Here is a 16820-nt window from a genome sequence, read left to right as displayed (position 1 = left end):
ATCTCCAGAAGTAGGCTATCACTTAAGAAGCAGATCTCTGTTGCTTTCTTCTTCTTTCTCATATTGTTTTAACTGTTAGTGCATAGAATTATTTAGTTTCATATATAAGTTATGAGTACTATAAATTCATATCATTTCCACTTACTGTCTTAAGAGAGCAAAACAATCTTTCAACTTCATAATTTCTATTTCAGATATCTTTTTCATGTTAACTCTGCAACTAAATTTAGCAACTTTAGATTTTCAAAAATAGGTGTATTTTCATCCAAAAATATACTTATTTGGAAAAGAATTTAAATGAAATGCTCATACATTGAGTTGTCAGGAATACCAGAATTAGCAAAGAATAATGATTCTTTGTAGTTTTCATAGTGCATTTCTATAAAATTGGCTTTCATATATGTTATTTCATGTGATCTTGACAGTGATAATAATAAATAAGTTATTATCATCAATCTATATTTGAGGCAACTTAGAATGTGGCAGAGCTGGAATGAGAATTAAGTCTGCTGGGTATCGGTGGAGTACTGTGTTCCTTTTGCTACACTGCTCTATATACTACATAGCCAGAGAAATATTCTATGTAGGAGTGCAAGAAGATTAAATGAAAAGAAATGATAGTGTCGATAAAAGCATTTACTTTGAATAGACATGTCTTATCTGCATTCTTTAACTGGTTCATGTTTGACATAATTTATAAATCTCCATTTACAGAGGAATAATATTTGTATCTACAGATGTATATATTTCTCTTCTACAGGTAAAGTGGGTAATCAGACTAACATGTCCTTGATAACCAAAATCAGAAAGGGACAAAGCAAGAAAAGAAAACTGCTGGCTACTAGCACTCATAAAATAAGGTGAATATTCTAAACAAGGGCTTCCCTGGTGGCTCAGATGGTCAAGAATCTGCCTGCAATGCGGGAGACCCAGGTTCGATTCCTGGGTCAGGAAGATCCCCTAGAGAAAGGCATGGCTATCCACTCCAGTATTCTTGCCTGGAGAATTCCATGGACAGAGGAGCCTGGGGGCGCTAAGTCCATGGGGTTGCAGAGTTGGACCCAACTTAGCGACTAACACTTTCATTCTAAACAAAACATTAGCGAATCAAATCAAACAGTGTATTAGAAATGTTAGCATATTGGATTTATACTGAAGACACATGTTGGTTTAATAGTAGGTAAATTAATGTAATTTATTGTGTTAACAACAAATCTAAGAAAAACATACGATCTTTTCAGTTGATGAAGGAAAAATATTAAATAAAATTCAACATCCATTCACAACAAAATTTTTTTAAAAAATCAGGACTGTAATGAAACTTACTAACTTGATAAAAGTTATCTGCAAAAACTTATACCAAACATTTTGTGAAATACTAAACACTGACTCATTACAAAAGACCCTGACACTGGGAAAGATTGAAGGCAGGAGGAGAAGGGGACGACGGAGGATGAGATGGTTGGATGGCATCACTGACTCAAACGACATGAGTTTGAGCAAACTTGAGGAGTTGGTGATGGACAGGGAAGCCTGGCGGGCTGCAGCCCACGGGGTTGCAGAGAGTCGAACGTGACTGAACGACTGAACAACGACAGCAAACATAGATCAGAAGCAAGTAAAAGATACCTGTTATTACCACTTCACTTCAACATTGTATTGGAAATCTTAGTTGCTTCAGGGATAGAAGAAACAAAACTGTCACTATTGGTGAATGGTATAAGGTTTAAAAAAATTATCTCTTTATTCATTTATTGGCTGTGCTGGGTCTTCTTTGCTGCATGCAGACTTTCTCTCGATGAGGCAAGGAGGGGCTACTCTCTAGTTGTGGTGTGTGGGCCCATCAGTATGGTGGCTTCTCTTGTTGCCAAGCACAGGTTCTAGAGCAGCGGGCTTCAGCAGTTGTGGCGCATGGGCTCAGCTGCCACACAACGCATGGGGTCTTCCCAGACCAGGGGAACTGAACCTGGGTCCCTTGCATTCACAGGTGAATTCTTAACCACTGGACCAACAGTAAAGTCCCTAAAATTTTTAAATCTAGAAGTTAATTATTAAAATCGATAAGAGAAACTGGCAAGAATGTTTAAAAATCAATATACAAAAGTCTGCTGCAATTCAACAGCGTATATCTGTTGAAAGATGTAATTTTTAAAAAATGCTATTTTCAGTGACAACAGAAAACCAAAAGTATTCAGGAATAAATTTAATAAAATGTTAATGTATGTAATCCTTTTTTGAGGGAAATGATAAAATGTTATGAAACAACATTAAAATCCTAAGTAAATAAATGTCAGGTTATTAGATAAGGCTCTCTTTGATAGTTGTGTGTGTGTGTGCTTAATCGCACCCTTTGGACTGTAGCCCGCCAGGCTCCTCTGTAAATGGAATTTTTTCAGACCAGAATACTGGAATGGGTTGCCATTTCCTCCTCCAGGGGATCTTCCCAACCCCGGGATCAAACCTGCGTCTCTTGTGTCTCCTCCATTGCAGGCAGATTCTGTACCCACTGAGCCATCAGGGAAACCCTTGTGAATCCCTCTGGGAAAGCAATGGACCATTATTCATACAATATACAAAAGAAAATTCCAGATAGATTGAGACCTAAATACAGAAAACAGAACTTCAGACTTCTTAAGTGATATGTAGGACAGTATCTTTATTGTATTAAGAGTGCTGAAAGGTTTCTTAAATTGAGCACAAAAACACAAACCATAAAAGTAAAGGTGGATAAATTCAATAGATTTAAATTAAGAACTTCTGTTTATTGAAAGACACCAAAAAACAGTAATAAACTGAGAGGGTACTGTGATACATAAAACTCACAAAAGATTAACATCCAGAATAATTGTAAGACAGTTAGTAAGAATAAGACTAATACCAAAATTAAAAATCGGTGTAATACAGAGACAGTCATTCACCAAAAAAGAAGAAATCATGTATATTATCATATGTGAAATGAATCGCCAGTCCAGGTTCGATGCACGAGACAGGTTGCTTGGGGCTGGTGCACTGGGATAACCTAGAGGGATGGGATGGGGAGGGAGGTGGGAGGAAGGGTCAGGATGTGGACCACATGTACACCCATGATGGATTCATATCGATGTATGGCAAAACCAATACAATATTGTAAAGTAATTAGCCTCCAATTAAAATAAATAAAAAAGGGGGAAATCAAATCGTTCATAGCCATATTAAAATGTGTTCAACATCCTTAGTAGTCAGGAACATGAAAAATTTAAACCAAACAGTACTATTTCATGATAATCAGACTGGGCAAAAATTTAAAGTGGGTTAGTGTTAGATATTGATAAGAATATGTGGAGCAATCAGAACTTTGACACATTGCTGGTAGAAGTTGAAATTGGTACAACCACTTTGGAAAATAATTTGGCATTTTCTGGGAAAAAAGAACACAACCATACCCAACAACCCACTGTTGCCACTCCTAGGTACTGTTTAAGGCATCTCTTGTACATGTGCCTTAGGAACACACATAAGAATGTTCACAGAAGCAGTGTTTGTGATAGCAAAAAATGGGAAACCCAAATGTCTTTCAGTTGAAAAATAGCCTAATAAATTGTTGTGTGTTTCTCAACGAAATACTTTACACAGCAGTGAAAATGAATTAACTTTTATTCTACTGCTAATGAAAATTCGATTAACTACAAGTTAAAAAGAAAAAGGAATTTTACATGAGCCAAACTGAGAATTATAACCCGGGAAGTAGATTCTCAGAAAGCTCTGAAAACTGTTCCACCTGGTAGAAGTTGAAGGAATAGTCATATATATTTTTGAGACAAAGGATTGTACCTCAAAATGATAAGCTGGTGTTTTACACAAGGTTCATCAAGGGTTCATAGTCCAGGTAAGCATATACAGCCACTATAACCCCCTATAGAGCCAGGAAGGAACACTATTTTTTTTTTAATAGCTGAAGAGTTTTATTTTATTTTAAAAATTTTATTAGAATATAGTTAATTTACAGCGTTGTGTTAGTTTCAGGTTACAGTCATCTACAAACAGTGACAGTTTTACTTCTTTTCCAATTTGGATTCCTTTATTTCTTTTTCTTCTTTCCTTTCTGTGGCCAGGGCTTCCAAAATTAAGTTGAATAAAAGTGCTGACAGTGGACATCCTTGTCTTGTTCATGATCTTAGAATGTTCTCAGCTTCTTACTCTTGAGAATGATGTCAGCTGTGTTTGTCATGTATAGCCTTTATTATGTTGAGGTAAGTTCCCTCTATGCTCACTTTCTGGAGGATTTTTTTTTTTATCTTAAATGAGTAGTGAAAGGAACATTATTGCTTTAAGAAGTTACACAGCTACACAAAGAAGAAAGAGGGGAAAAAAATTGATTTTTGTGACTGAGCAGGCACTCCCATCTTTGAGAGCTCTGGTTAATGTGTAATGCAGATGCACACTGAGCTTTAGGTTTTTTCTTATTCTGCCTTAAAATACACATTTTATTTCATCACCATTTCAACAACATAGTTGATTCTCAAGAACAATATATTAAGAGAAAAGTTCAAGTCACAGAAGAAAAACACAGTACAATTTCATTTATACAGAGACCAAAGAAATGCAAACTCACATAATATACAGTGGTTACCTCTCAAGTAAAGGTGGAAAAGACACAAAGTGACTTCTTAGATACCAGCAATTTTTTATTTCTGAATTTGGAATGGTTGGTTGATCCTTTTGGGCGTCCCTTGTGGCTCAGATGGAAAGAATTTGCCTGCAATGCAGGGGACCCAGATTTGATCCCTGGATCAGGAAGATCCCCTGGAGAAGGAAATGGCAACCCACTCCATTTTAGTATAATCTAAATTGTGCAGATACATGTTTTAAAAAGCGAATTAAAACAAAAATTTAAAAATTAGGACCATCATGGTGGAATTGCATTTCATCATACCACAGAAAAGTCTGTGGCACATTTGCCAGAGTTTATGGACTTGTTGTATGCAGACAACTGAGATTATAGCAATGTTAGGGTATTACTGTACTTATAGAATACATTTATGGTGTACCTATGGTCAAAGTTCACTTCTATTTGCAGATGGCAGAAACTCAAACTAGGTTAAACACAGAAGAGTATCTATTGACTGTATAGCTGAGAAATGCAAGATTGCTTCCAGCTTCAACTACAGCTAGATTCAGATTCTCAGATGATGTCATTGGAATGCTGTCACAAACCCACCATTCTCAACATTTCCTTATTGCTGTTTTTAGATTTATTCTTTTACAAGTTTTCTCCAAGTGGTAACAATGATGGCCATTTGCCAGTCTAGACTTCTCTAGTTTTCCTCACAATAGCGGAAGAGTGCCTTTTCTTCAGCATTATTAGCAAAAGTCCTAAAGAGGATTGTGATTAGCCTTGCTTGGTCCCTCTTCATGATCAGTCCCTGCTGCCACAGATGTGCAGTATCTAGCTAGGTCTGTACCATCTGTGTATTTCCTAAGGTGGTGGTGGTGGTGGTAGATGCAGAAGTGTATGCCTGGTGGAGAAGGGCAGGGAATCAGCCCCACAAGAAATGGAGTCCCCACAAGAAATGGAGTCCTCACAAGAAAGCCATAAGGAAATGTCTACTGGGTAGAAAAAGAATTAATTATCACAATTCTCTGGCAATACTAAAGTTGCCTGTCATGTCCAGCATCTTGTGTTTGTTGCTCACAAGAATAATTTTAGATCCTGAGTATGCACTCCTTTTCAGATTCTTAAAGTTTGGAATAATCTCCAAGAAATTATTATCCTTCTTATGGTATATGAAATATTTCGGTACATGAACCTGGCAAGTATCCAATGATATTATAGCTCACAGATTAGCTCTATTAATAGAATTTCTCAAGAAAATCATGTATTGCAGCAATGCATAATGTGATGTTTTATGATTTATGCAAAATGATTCACAAATTATCTTGATCAACGGCCCCACAATATCAATGCCAATAGCTTTTCCCTTGGCTTAATTGCTTGCTCATGGACTAATTATTTTACTTTGTGTAAAATCTCATATTGTTTCCCAGGATATCAGGCAAGTGCTAAGAATTTCTGACTAGATTTTGGAGCTCATTTACAGACAGTTTTGTTCATTACCTCCCCAATTTTCCCAGTTTCCGTTTTGATTAATAAACTATTAATTCTTATTCTCTACCTATCTCATCACTCAGAGTCATTTCATTATGTTTACAGAATTTGATGTCAAAGAGGTGTTGTGTTGAAGGCAATATGTGTGGTGGTTAGGAGATAAGCTTTAGAGACAAGTAAAAGTAAGCTCATTCCTAGCTCTGTTACATGTTGGCTCTGTGATATTGGAATAAATAACAATGCTTACCCCATGGGAATTTTGCAAAGAATGAATGAGGTTATTTATGTAAAAAGTTTAACAGTACACAGCTTATAGGAAGCATTTAATAAATTGTTGTTATTGTTGATCCTCTTCTCTTTACAAGATGCTAAAATTGCTGTTTTCCCCCCCTTTGAAGTAGTCATTGTAGCTTTTAAGTTTTCTATTTCCTTCCATCCTTTATTCTAGTTTCCTACCCTGTGGTCACTAAAGGAAAATATATTTTGACAATGAAAGATCCTAAAATTAATCAGTACCTCACTTGAAGAAAAAGTGGTATAGAGAGTAAAATGAATGTGTCGAGCGGTTTTGTTTAGAGTTGGTATTTAAAATTGGAAGTTATTAAGTATACAATACATGAAGAGACAATTTGACTATAAAATGCATAGACCACCATAACTGTGAAATTTTAGAAACTTACAGGAACCCTAGGTTGGATTTCCTTATCATGGCTGCTGTGTGACTCATATTTATGAAATAGGAAAAAGTTGAAGAAAAGGAAATTACAAAAAGAAAGAAAACAAAAAATGTAAAGATTTTATTGCCACACTAAAGAATGTTCTTAATTGTGCATGGGTAGGACTTCCCACGTGATGCTAGTGGGAAAGAACCCACCTGCCAGTGAAGGAGACGTAGGAGACGTAAGTTTGATCCCTGGGTCAGGAAGTTCCCCTGGAGGAGGGCATGGCAACCCACTCCAATAGTCTTGCCTGGAGAATCCCATGGACAGAGGAGCCTGGTGGGCTATAGTCCATAGGTTCACACGGAGTCGGACACAACTGAAGTGACTTAGCATGCTCACATGTGCATGTGTATGGGGCCTGTGTGACAAACTTTCTGTATTGAATTGATTAGATAAGTAAGTGCTTTTTTAAAATTTATCTTTAGTTGAAGGATAATGTTTTCCAGTGTTGTTAGATCAGTGCTTTTAAGTTGAGATACACTGTTCCAAGTCTGTATTACACCATGTTTACAATTTTTTGTTAGTAAATTTAAACAGGTAAGACTGTTAAGGTGTCAGATTTTACTGCAATATTCTGATGATTCTGAATTTGTTATAAAAAAGTTTTAGAAACATTCTTGATGCCATTAACAAAAGGACCTGGCAGTGAAGGTTTTTACTTTTTGTTGTTACTTTCTTATTTTACTTTTTGTTATTGTTTAGTTGCTAAGTCATGTCCGGCAGTGAAGGTTTTTACTTTTTGTTGTTACTTTCTTATTTTACTTTTTGTTATTGTTTAGTTGCTAAGTCATGTCCGACAGTGAAGGTTTTTACTTTTTGTTGTTAGTTTCTTATTTTACTTTTTGTTATTGTTTAGTTGCTAAGTCATGTCCAACTCTTGTGAGCACCGTGGACTGTAGCCTGCCAGGCTCCTCTGTGCATGAGATTTCCCAGGCAAGCGGGTTGCTGTTTCCTTCTCCAGAGAATCTTCCTGACCCAGGGATTGAACCACCTTTTCTGAATTGGTAGGCAAATTCTTTATCACTTGAGCCACCAGGGAAGCGTTCCTTTTAGTTTTACCCTTTTAATTATACACGGTCACATTCTAGTTGAAAGTTGGTCATAACTTTAACAGGTTTCTATTAGTATTTCATGTTTATTTAACAGTTTAAATTGGAAAATTTTTGGATATTATTGGAATATCCAGACATTGAAAATGTTGGAAACTATAAAGGATAAAAATAGTTGTGTGTCTCTGATCTGTGAGTTTTTCTCCCAGTGGCTTGAAAAGAATTTTTTTAAAGTCATGCTTGTTCAATGAACCTAATGTTCATTGGAAGAAGACTATGTCACTATTTATCTTAAAAATAGCTGGGCTGAGATATTAGCTGAATCTTATACCTATTCAAAGATTTATCAATAATATGCTGATAAGCCAGCTAGCCTCATCTCAGTTCAGTCAAAAGCTAAAAGATTAATTCAGCTGCCTCTTGTCAAGTATTTGTTTTCAGTAATTTAGGGGTAAATGACCAAAGAAAGGAATTACATGGCCTAAAGAAGGATTAGAGTGGTAGAAATGGTTGTTTGAAGTTTCAAAGAGTGCTTTCGATCTCTTTTATTCTTTACAACTTAAGCTGCTTATTTTGTTTGACATATTTTTTCAGTGACTGCTGTTAATAGCACCTCTTTGTTTTGGATATTATTTGGATATTGGATTTTATTTTCTTTCACAGACGTTGTTGGCTTAATTTATTTTATAATTCCAACTTTTCCTTACCTTGGACCTCCACCTGGCTTTTGATGTATCCATTTTTCTGTTGCTCGCACAGGAAAGCTAACTTTTTTTTAATAGAAATTCTAGTTTGTGGACACTGGTGGAAGAAATATAGTTGTAATGATTCTACAGTTACAGTCACTGTGCCTTCAGACCTCCTGGAAAGAGGTTCCCTTGGTAAATGCCTCTGGTCTAATAAACCCTAAAGAATTAAAGAATCTCTGTTTGACAAGTGTGTGTGTGCATGTGTGTGTATCTCTACATATATCTACACACACACACATATATACCACACGCAAGTGTAAGTACATATATATATATGTATGTATATATCATAGAAGCAAAAATATAGATTAAAATAAGCTCTTCATACACCACATCAAATTAATGCTAGCCCACAACAGAATATCATGTCTATCTAAATAGCATGTTAAAGAAAGGCTTGTTTCATAAAACCATCTGCGGTGGATTTCCTAGAAATGTTATCAGTGCACAATTCTTCTTGCCCTTTAGTTTCATTTCAGCGTTTATAAGGGAATTTATGTCAACATGGGCTGTTACCCAGTCATTAAATTTACCCTTATGAATTTATGAATCTTGTGTATTCAATATTTCTATATAGTTATGAATATGTATATTTTACAACAAATCAAAAGTGTATTTATCTATACATATGATTTCATCTATATAAAAATGTATAAAAAAGATTAGAGAGACTACATGAAATGACAACAATGATTGTCTCTTGGATTTTTCCTTCATTTTATTTTCATGTCATTTTCAAATTCTCAATAATTATCTTTACAATTTGCAGAAATTAAATAAGACATTGTTTTTACATATTCATAAAACTGTATGGTGATTTTTAGTATGTAATGACTATTTTAAAGGTTAGCAGTACAAATGCAATAATTTAACATTTTATATGTAGCTGTACATTTCAGTTTATTCCTTTTGAGAAAGTTTTTTTCCAGAGTTTTCTCAAAATATAAACAAAATGACTTAATCAAAGCGTACTAACTTTAAAAAAAAAGTGGTCTGCAAGCTTTTTTGCATATTTATTTTTACATTAAATATATGTATTACTATACCAATGTATGATGTACATTCCCTCATAGCTCAGTTGGTATATCATCTGCCTGCAATGCAGGAGATCTGGGTTTGATTCCTGGGTCTGGAAGATCCCCTGGAGAAGGAAATGGCAACCCACTCCAGTATTCTTACCTGGGAAATCCCATGGACAGAGGAGCCTGGCAGGCTACAGTCCATGGGATTGCAACAGTCAGACACGACTTAGTGACTAAACCACCACCACCCTGCAGTGCACAGACATTTTTAAGGGTGGAATAAAAATATAAGTTGACATTTATTCAATAGTTTCTTTCCATACCCAGTGGATTGTCTTGCATAGCCCTGAAGGACACACACCAGACTTTGAAGACCATTGCCTTAGAAAACTAAAAAGTCAACTAGTTTAGGGTTTTACATTTATCTATATGCGGGGTTCCCTCCATTATTTAAAAAAAAAATGTGACAGTAAATTCTTTTTTTCCCCTATTTTTGGTATTGTTTTTGAGAACCAAATTCTACATGTCTTTGATGCTAGATTTTGCATTCATTTTTTTTTTTGAGGACTGTGTTTACTATTTAAGTTCAAAATTTGGCATTTGCTGCTTAAAATTATATTTCATAGAATTGTATAGGAAAGGCTGGAAGTATAAATGAAACTGTCAGGCAGTCCATGAACTATAAAATAAGGGCAAAGCAAGGTCAGACTCTCTGTAAGACACATTTTATAACATAATCTCGAGAGATGTCCCTGGACAAAGGCAAGCACCACTGGCTTGAATTAGAAGAGTTTTTGGCTGTTTCTTTTAGCCTTCTAGACACTGTTCATAGGAATAAGTAAACAATTCAAGGAATTCAAACAGGCGCTCCAAAAATACTTCCAATCTCTGTAGTCTCCATCTTTTAGCAGGCATACAGATAAAGGGACAGAAATTAATCTTGAGTCATGCACAAGGGTGAAAAAAACCAATGTCTGTGAAGAAAAGAAACCTTGTTCACTGATGTGAGGAAATGTTATTAATAAGTTTATATTTAATACACCAATCAATGCTAGCTAAATATTCTAAACAGAAAGAATCAGGGAGGTAGTAAGCTGAAAGAAAAACACAATCATTGTTTTGATTTTTAAAGTGTTTAGATCAGATTTTTAAAGTGTTTAGATCAGATTTTTATTTTATTTTGAAAGTGTTTAGATCAGATAAATGAATAATCAGCTACACCTTTGCTTTTTAGACTTGTAGTCAAAATTACTTAAGAGAAGCAAAATGAGTTGATTTAGTTTTTATCTATCTGCTCATTGGATATACAAATAAGTAATGAAATAAGCAAGAACTGACTAACACCCACATTTGTTCATCCTTGTCATCCAGTTGGCTGGCTATATTAACACAATATTTCTTTTTTAAAAGATTTATTGGGGAAAAACGCTATCAACAACATGTTTTGGACAATTCAAGAGATTAGAATGGACTATATTGTTAGATTTCTTGGGCATAAATGTGGCATTGTGGACACGGAGGAGAATACATGATGAACTACTTAGTAGTGAAATGTCATGGAGCCTGCAACTTATTTTCAAATGATTCAGAAAGTGAGAGAGAGAAAAAATCAAATTGGTAAAATGCTAACAAGTGGTGAATCTAGGCAAAGAATACATATAGATACATTACACAATTATTTCCTTTTTTTTTTTTTCTCTCTGTAGATTTGAAATAAAGAGTTGGAGGAAAATGATGTAAAGAAAGCCGTTTTTGAAGCCTACAAAAGGGTTTTCCCTTTGAAGCCTTTTGTAAAGAAGTAATACCCAGGGCTTTTAGAGGCTAAAAAAACCTATTTTAGGGAATTCCCTGGTGATCCAGTGATTAGGACTCAGCGCTTTCACTGCCGGGGCCCAAGGTTCAACCCCACAAGCCGTGCACAGCCACCAAAAAAACCTAGAATAAAAGGTGTGATGTGTGCATGCTAATTTGCTTCAGTAGTGTCTGACTCTTTGTGACCCTGTGGGCTATATTTACCAGGCTCCCCTGTCCATGAGATTTTCGAGGCAAGAATGCTGGAATGGGTTGCCCTGGTCTCCTCCAGGGGATCTTCCCAACCCAGGGATCCAACCCACGTCTCCTACGTCTCTTGCATTGGCAGGCGGGTTGTTTACCACTAGCACCACCTGGGAAACCTAGATTAAAAGGCAAATAACCCTGAATATTCATTGGAAGGACTGATGCTAAAGCTGAAGCTCCAATGCTTTGGCCATCTGATGCTTAGAGCATCAGACCCTGATTCTGGCAAAGATTAAAGGCAAAAGGAGAAGGGAGAAGCAGAGGATGAGATGGTTGGATAGCATCATCAACTCAATGGGCATAAATTTGAGCTAACTCCAGGAGATAGTGAAGGACAGGGGAGTCTGGCATGCTGCAATCCATGGGATCACAGAGTTGGACACTACTTAGCAACTGAACAACAACATTCAGTGATAGATGTTAACTAGCTGAGGTTAAGTACTCATGTTAGCTTACTTTGCGTCTTTCCCTTTTGCAGTGCTTGTTTGAGCACAACTTGTTTGATGCCTTGCTCTCCTGCTGGACCATAAGCTCCTGATGGTGAGAATTCTGTTAATTTTTTAATTTTTTATATTGCCATATTTTAAAGTACATAGCAAAGAAATTTATTGTTTCAATAAATAGATGAAAATATATCAGGAAACTTTTTGCTCACTTGTTGCTCAAAACAAAGCTATAACAACCAAGCATAAAATTATTTTTCAGATTCCTAGCAACCAGAACAAAGAGAGAAGAAGCCAAGGGCTTAGCTTGTGGCCTAACAAGCCAGGGGTCAGCCTCTGTCTCAGAAAGCAGTGTGGAAAAAGCAAACACACTAGCTAAGAAAGTCACTCAGGATTCCTAGTTGTTAAGTGCCTTGAGGAGCAGAGTACAGGGTCCATATCGCTGGCCTGGGTTTCAGGGCAGGATTTTGGTCTCTCGAAAGAGCACAGTCATAAAGGAACTAGCTTTCAAATGGGAACCCGGTTGATAAAGAACAAAATGCAAGCTGTATTACTTGCAATGAGGGTTTAGGAGGTTACAGAATCCTATTAGCAGTCCTGTCCAACAAGATTAGCACGGGACAAGCTTTAGTTGTAGGAAATGGACCAGAGCTAATGCACTAAACTTCCCATTTTCAGGGTTGGTCCCAGAGTACAGGGAGGGGTTAGAACTTCAGTGGCTGGGTACACTAAGAACAGAGAATCAGGCCGGCCATTAAAAATCCTAGGGTTAATATCAATCCAGCTATTTTATCTCATGATATATCTTACCGTGCCATAGTTATGTGGGAAAATAAAAATAGTGGAATGCTAACGGGAAAAAGGGGATATACTACAAAAATGCTTTAAACCCCCAAGATCCTTTTTTTAAACAAACAAACAATTATTCATTTACTTATTTGGGGCTGTGCTGGGTCTTCATTGCTGCTTAAGCATTTCCTAGTCATGGAAAGCAGGGGGCTACTCTCTAGTTGTGGTGCGAGGGCTTCTCATTGCAGTGGCTTCTCTTGTTGGGGAGCCAGCTTCAGTTGTTGCGGGCACATGGGCTCAGTATCTGCGGCTACCAGGCTATAGAACACAGGCTCAATAGCTGTGGCACATGGACGTGGTTTTTCCGCAGCATGTGGGATCTTCCCGGATCAAGGATCTCCTGCATTGGCAGGCAGATTCTTTACCACTTAGCCACCAGGGAAGCCCAACCCCCAATATCTTGATGTAAGAAATAGGGAAAAGCACCAATAAAGTGCTCAGTAAAGCTAACCTGCCCTCCCTTGTGCATGTTTGGAGGCTGTGCTGACATTCATGGACCACTTTGGATTTTCTCTGGTGACACGCTAATCCTCAGTGATTACTGTTTTCAAAAATCTCTTGTAAATTTAAAAAAAAAAAATCCCATGAATGAATTCCTTTATTGATGCTTTCATTAAAAGTCATTTTGTAGTTTACCAGTCTTAAATATTCAAATAAATTAAAAATGAATTAAGAAAACAGATGATAAAAAAAAAAAGAAAACAGATGATAGAAATAGACCCATGGATAAATGAAAACTTGATATAAGACAGACATGACCTGGCAGATCAATAAAGAAATATATACCAACTGGAAGGTGGGCAAATGATATAATTAGATATTTCACCTCTAATCTTAGCTATATGAAATAATCATATCATGTCTTGGAAGGGGGGCTTTCCTGATGGTTCAGTGGTAGAGAATCAACCTCCCAGTGCAGAAGGTATGGGTTTGATCCCTGGGTTGGGAAGATCCTCTGGAGAAGGAAATGGTGACCCACTCCAGTGTTCTTTCCTGGAAAATACCGTGGACGGAGGAGCCTGGCGGGCTGCAGTCCATGGGGTCGCAAAGAGTCGGACATGACTGAGCCTGCACACACACGGTAGTTCTATTCATAGCTTTTTAAGGAATCTCCATACTGTTCTGCATAGTGGCTGTATCAACTTACTTTCCAACAAACAGTGCAAGAGGATTTCCTTTTCTCCATATCCTCTCCAGAATTTACTGTTTGTAGATTTTTTGATGATGACCATTCTGACTGGTGTGTGTAGTCCATAGCATCGCAAAACAGTCAGACACGCCTTAGTGACTAAACAACAACAGAATCTTAGAAGGGAGAGCATTTATGGCCAAAAAAGCATGTGAAAAGATTCTCAACTTCATTAGTGATCAGAGAAATACAAACCAATGAGATACCATTTCATATCTCCCAAACTTGCAAAAAGAAACTTGAAAATTGGTCAGGTTTTTATGTTGGGAGGAAACGGAGCCATAGAAACCCTCATTCACTTCTTGCCTGTGTGCATGTTCCCTCATGTCCAACTCTCTGACCCCATGGACTGTAGCCCACCAGGCTCCTCTGTCCGTGGGATTTTCCAGGGAAGAATACTGAAATAGTTTGCCATTTCCTCCTCCAGGGAACCTTCCCGACCCAGGGATCAAACCTGTGTCTCCTCCATTGGCAGGTGGATTCTTTACGCCTGAGCCACCTGGGAAGCCACATACACTCCTTGCGTGCATGCATGCATGCTCAGTCACTTCACTCGTGTCTGACAGTTTGTGACCCTATGGACTGTAGCCCACTAGGCTCCTCTGTGGGCTAGAATTCTCCAGGCAAAAATACTGAAGTGGATTGCCATGCCCTCCGAGAGGGGATCTTGCTGACCTGAGGATAACCTGCATTTCTTATTATCTCCTGCATTCGGGAGGTAGGTTCTTTACCACTAGCGCCACCTAGGAAGTCCTTATGAGACTGTAAATTTGCTCAAGACTTTGGGTAACAATTTTGTATTGCCTTATAAGTTGAAAATACCATTTTTAATGACCTAGCAATTCTACTCCTACATATTTACCCTAAAGAACAATTTTTACATTCACCAGCAGGCGTATGCAGGAGCTTCTTAGCTATACTATTCGTAATAGCAAAGAACTGGAAATATCAATGGATAAAGCTGTGGTGTAGTCAAACAATAGAATATTATACAGCAGTGAAAGGATGGACTATAGCTATAGGCATTAATATGGATGAGAATCTCAAAAATGTTGACCAAGGAAATAAAACTAGCAAAGAAAAGTACTTAGAGTATGACTCCATTATATAAAGTCAAGGACAGGCAAAACTAAAAAAATATAATTAAGGAATATATAATTAGGAAGCAAAAAATGTTTTAAAAGTTTAAAAGTTGGTGTTTGTTATTCTTTAAGTTGCATGTCCTTGTATTTTACCTCTGTATTGATGATATGTTTCATAGTATAAAGTAAAATAGAAATTATTCATTTAATTTAATAGTCTGTGAGAGTAAGGATTACCCACTTACCTCATCTCTGCTTGACATCATTATGAAACTGCCTTCCAAACGTGGTTTATATCAACCAGATCCCTACTCAAACAGCATCAAGGCTTCCTATTCACCGTAGTCTGACCTACAGCCGCTCTGGGTGACAGAAGATTCAAGGCCCTCCCTATTTAGACCGCAGTTGACCATTCTTGTCTTGTTTTCCACCACAGCACCTGTTGTAGACACACTGATCCACTCACTAATACTGAAACACACTATGAGTTCTCTCACTTCTTGGTCTTTGTTTCTGCCATTTTTACTACTTACTAATTTTAATTCTAAAAACTGTACTTTTTATCACCATCAAGCTACCTACTAGCAGTTACTATTTTGCATTTTTAAAATAGTCTGTCTAGTTTCAGTGTGTTGTAAAGAGCAAACTGTGGGATCTAAAGCAACAGACTTCAGTTTTATAGATAAATGAAAAGTGCAAATACCAATGCGCTGGCCTGTGCTTGTTTGTAAACTTTTTATTTTTTTGACTGTACCGAGTTTTCATTGCTGTGCATGGGCTTCCTCTAGTTGTGGCAAGCAGGGGCTGTTCTTCATTGCAATGTATAGGCTTCTCATTGTGGTGGCCTCTCTTGTTGTGGAGCACCTGCTTTGGGGTGCACAAGCTTCAGTAGTTTCAGCTCACCAGCCCTAGAGCTCGGGCTTAGTAGTTGTGACACACGGGATCAGTTGCTCCATGGCATGTGGAATATTCCTGGACCAGGGATTGAACCCATGTCCCCTGCGTTGACAGGCAGATTGTTATCCACTGTACCACCAGGGAAATCTGGCCTGTGCTTGTTTGTGATCATCCTTCTGACAGAAGAATTTTTTTCTTTGAGTTGAGCACACTTGTTTTTGCAAATTAGTAATTTGCAAATTTGCAAAATTAGTAATTCTGCCCACTCATCGACTCTTACAACTATAGTAATATTATTAGCACTTTGTGTTTCTCTGACTAGCTGTGGGTAACACAGCTGTTCAACTGATTATGAAGTAGCACGAGATTTCTCCCTCACCTTACAGTTTAGGAAACTGAAGACAAAGAGAACATTTTAATCAAGAAAATCTGGTATGTGAGTTTAAATGATTGTGTTAGTATTAATAGTAGAAATTAAAACGGCAACAATAATATCCTGAATGTGAAAGTCCATGAGGTCCTGAGTTTTACCTATTACCTGAATTACTCTATTTACAGAAAAATTTACTAAATAAAGATGAATTTATTCAACAAACACTTGTTGACCACGTGCCAAATGTAAGGCAACATGTTAGACAGATTTACAAAGATTAACAATATGACATGGTCAGTGTC

Source organism: Dama dama, chromosome 12 (genome assembly GCF_033118175.1).
Source record: "Dama dama isolate Ldn47 chromosome 12, ASM3311817v1, whole genome shotgun sequence".
Lineage (NCBI taxonomy): Eukaryota > Metazoa > Chordata > Mammalia > Artiodactyla > Cervidae > Dama > Dama dama.
The sequence above is the reverse complement of the archived record's forward strand: the minus strand, read 5'-3'. Positions refer to the sequence as shown.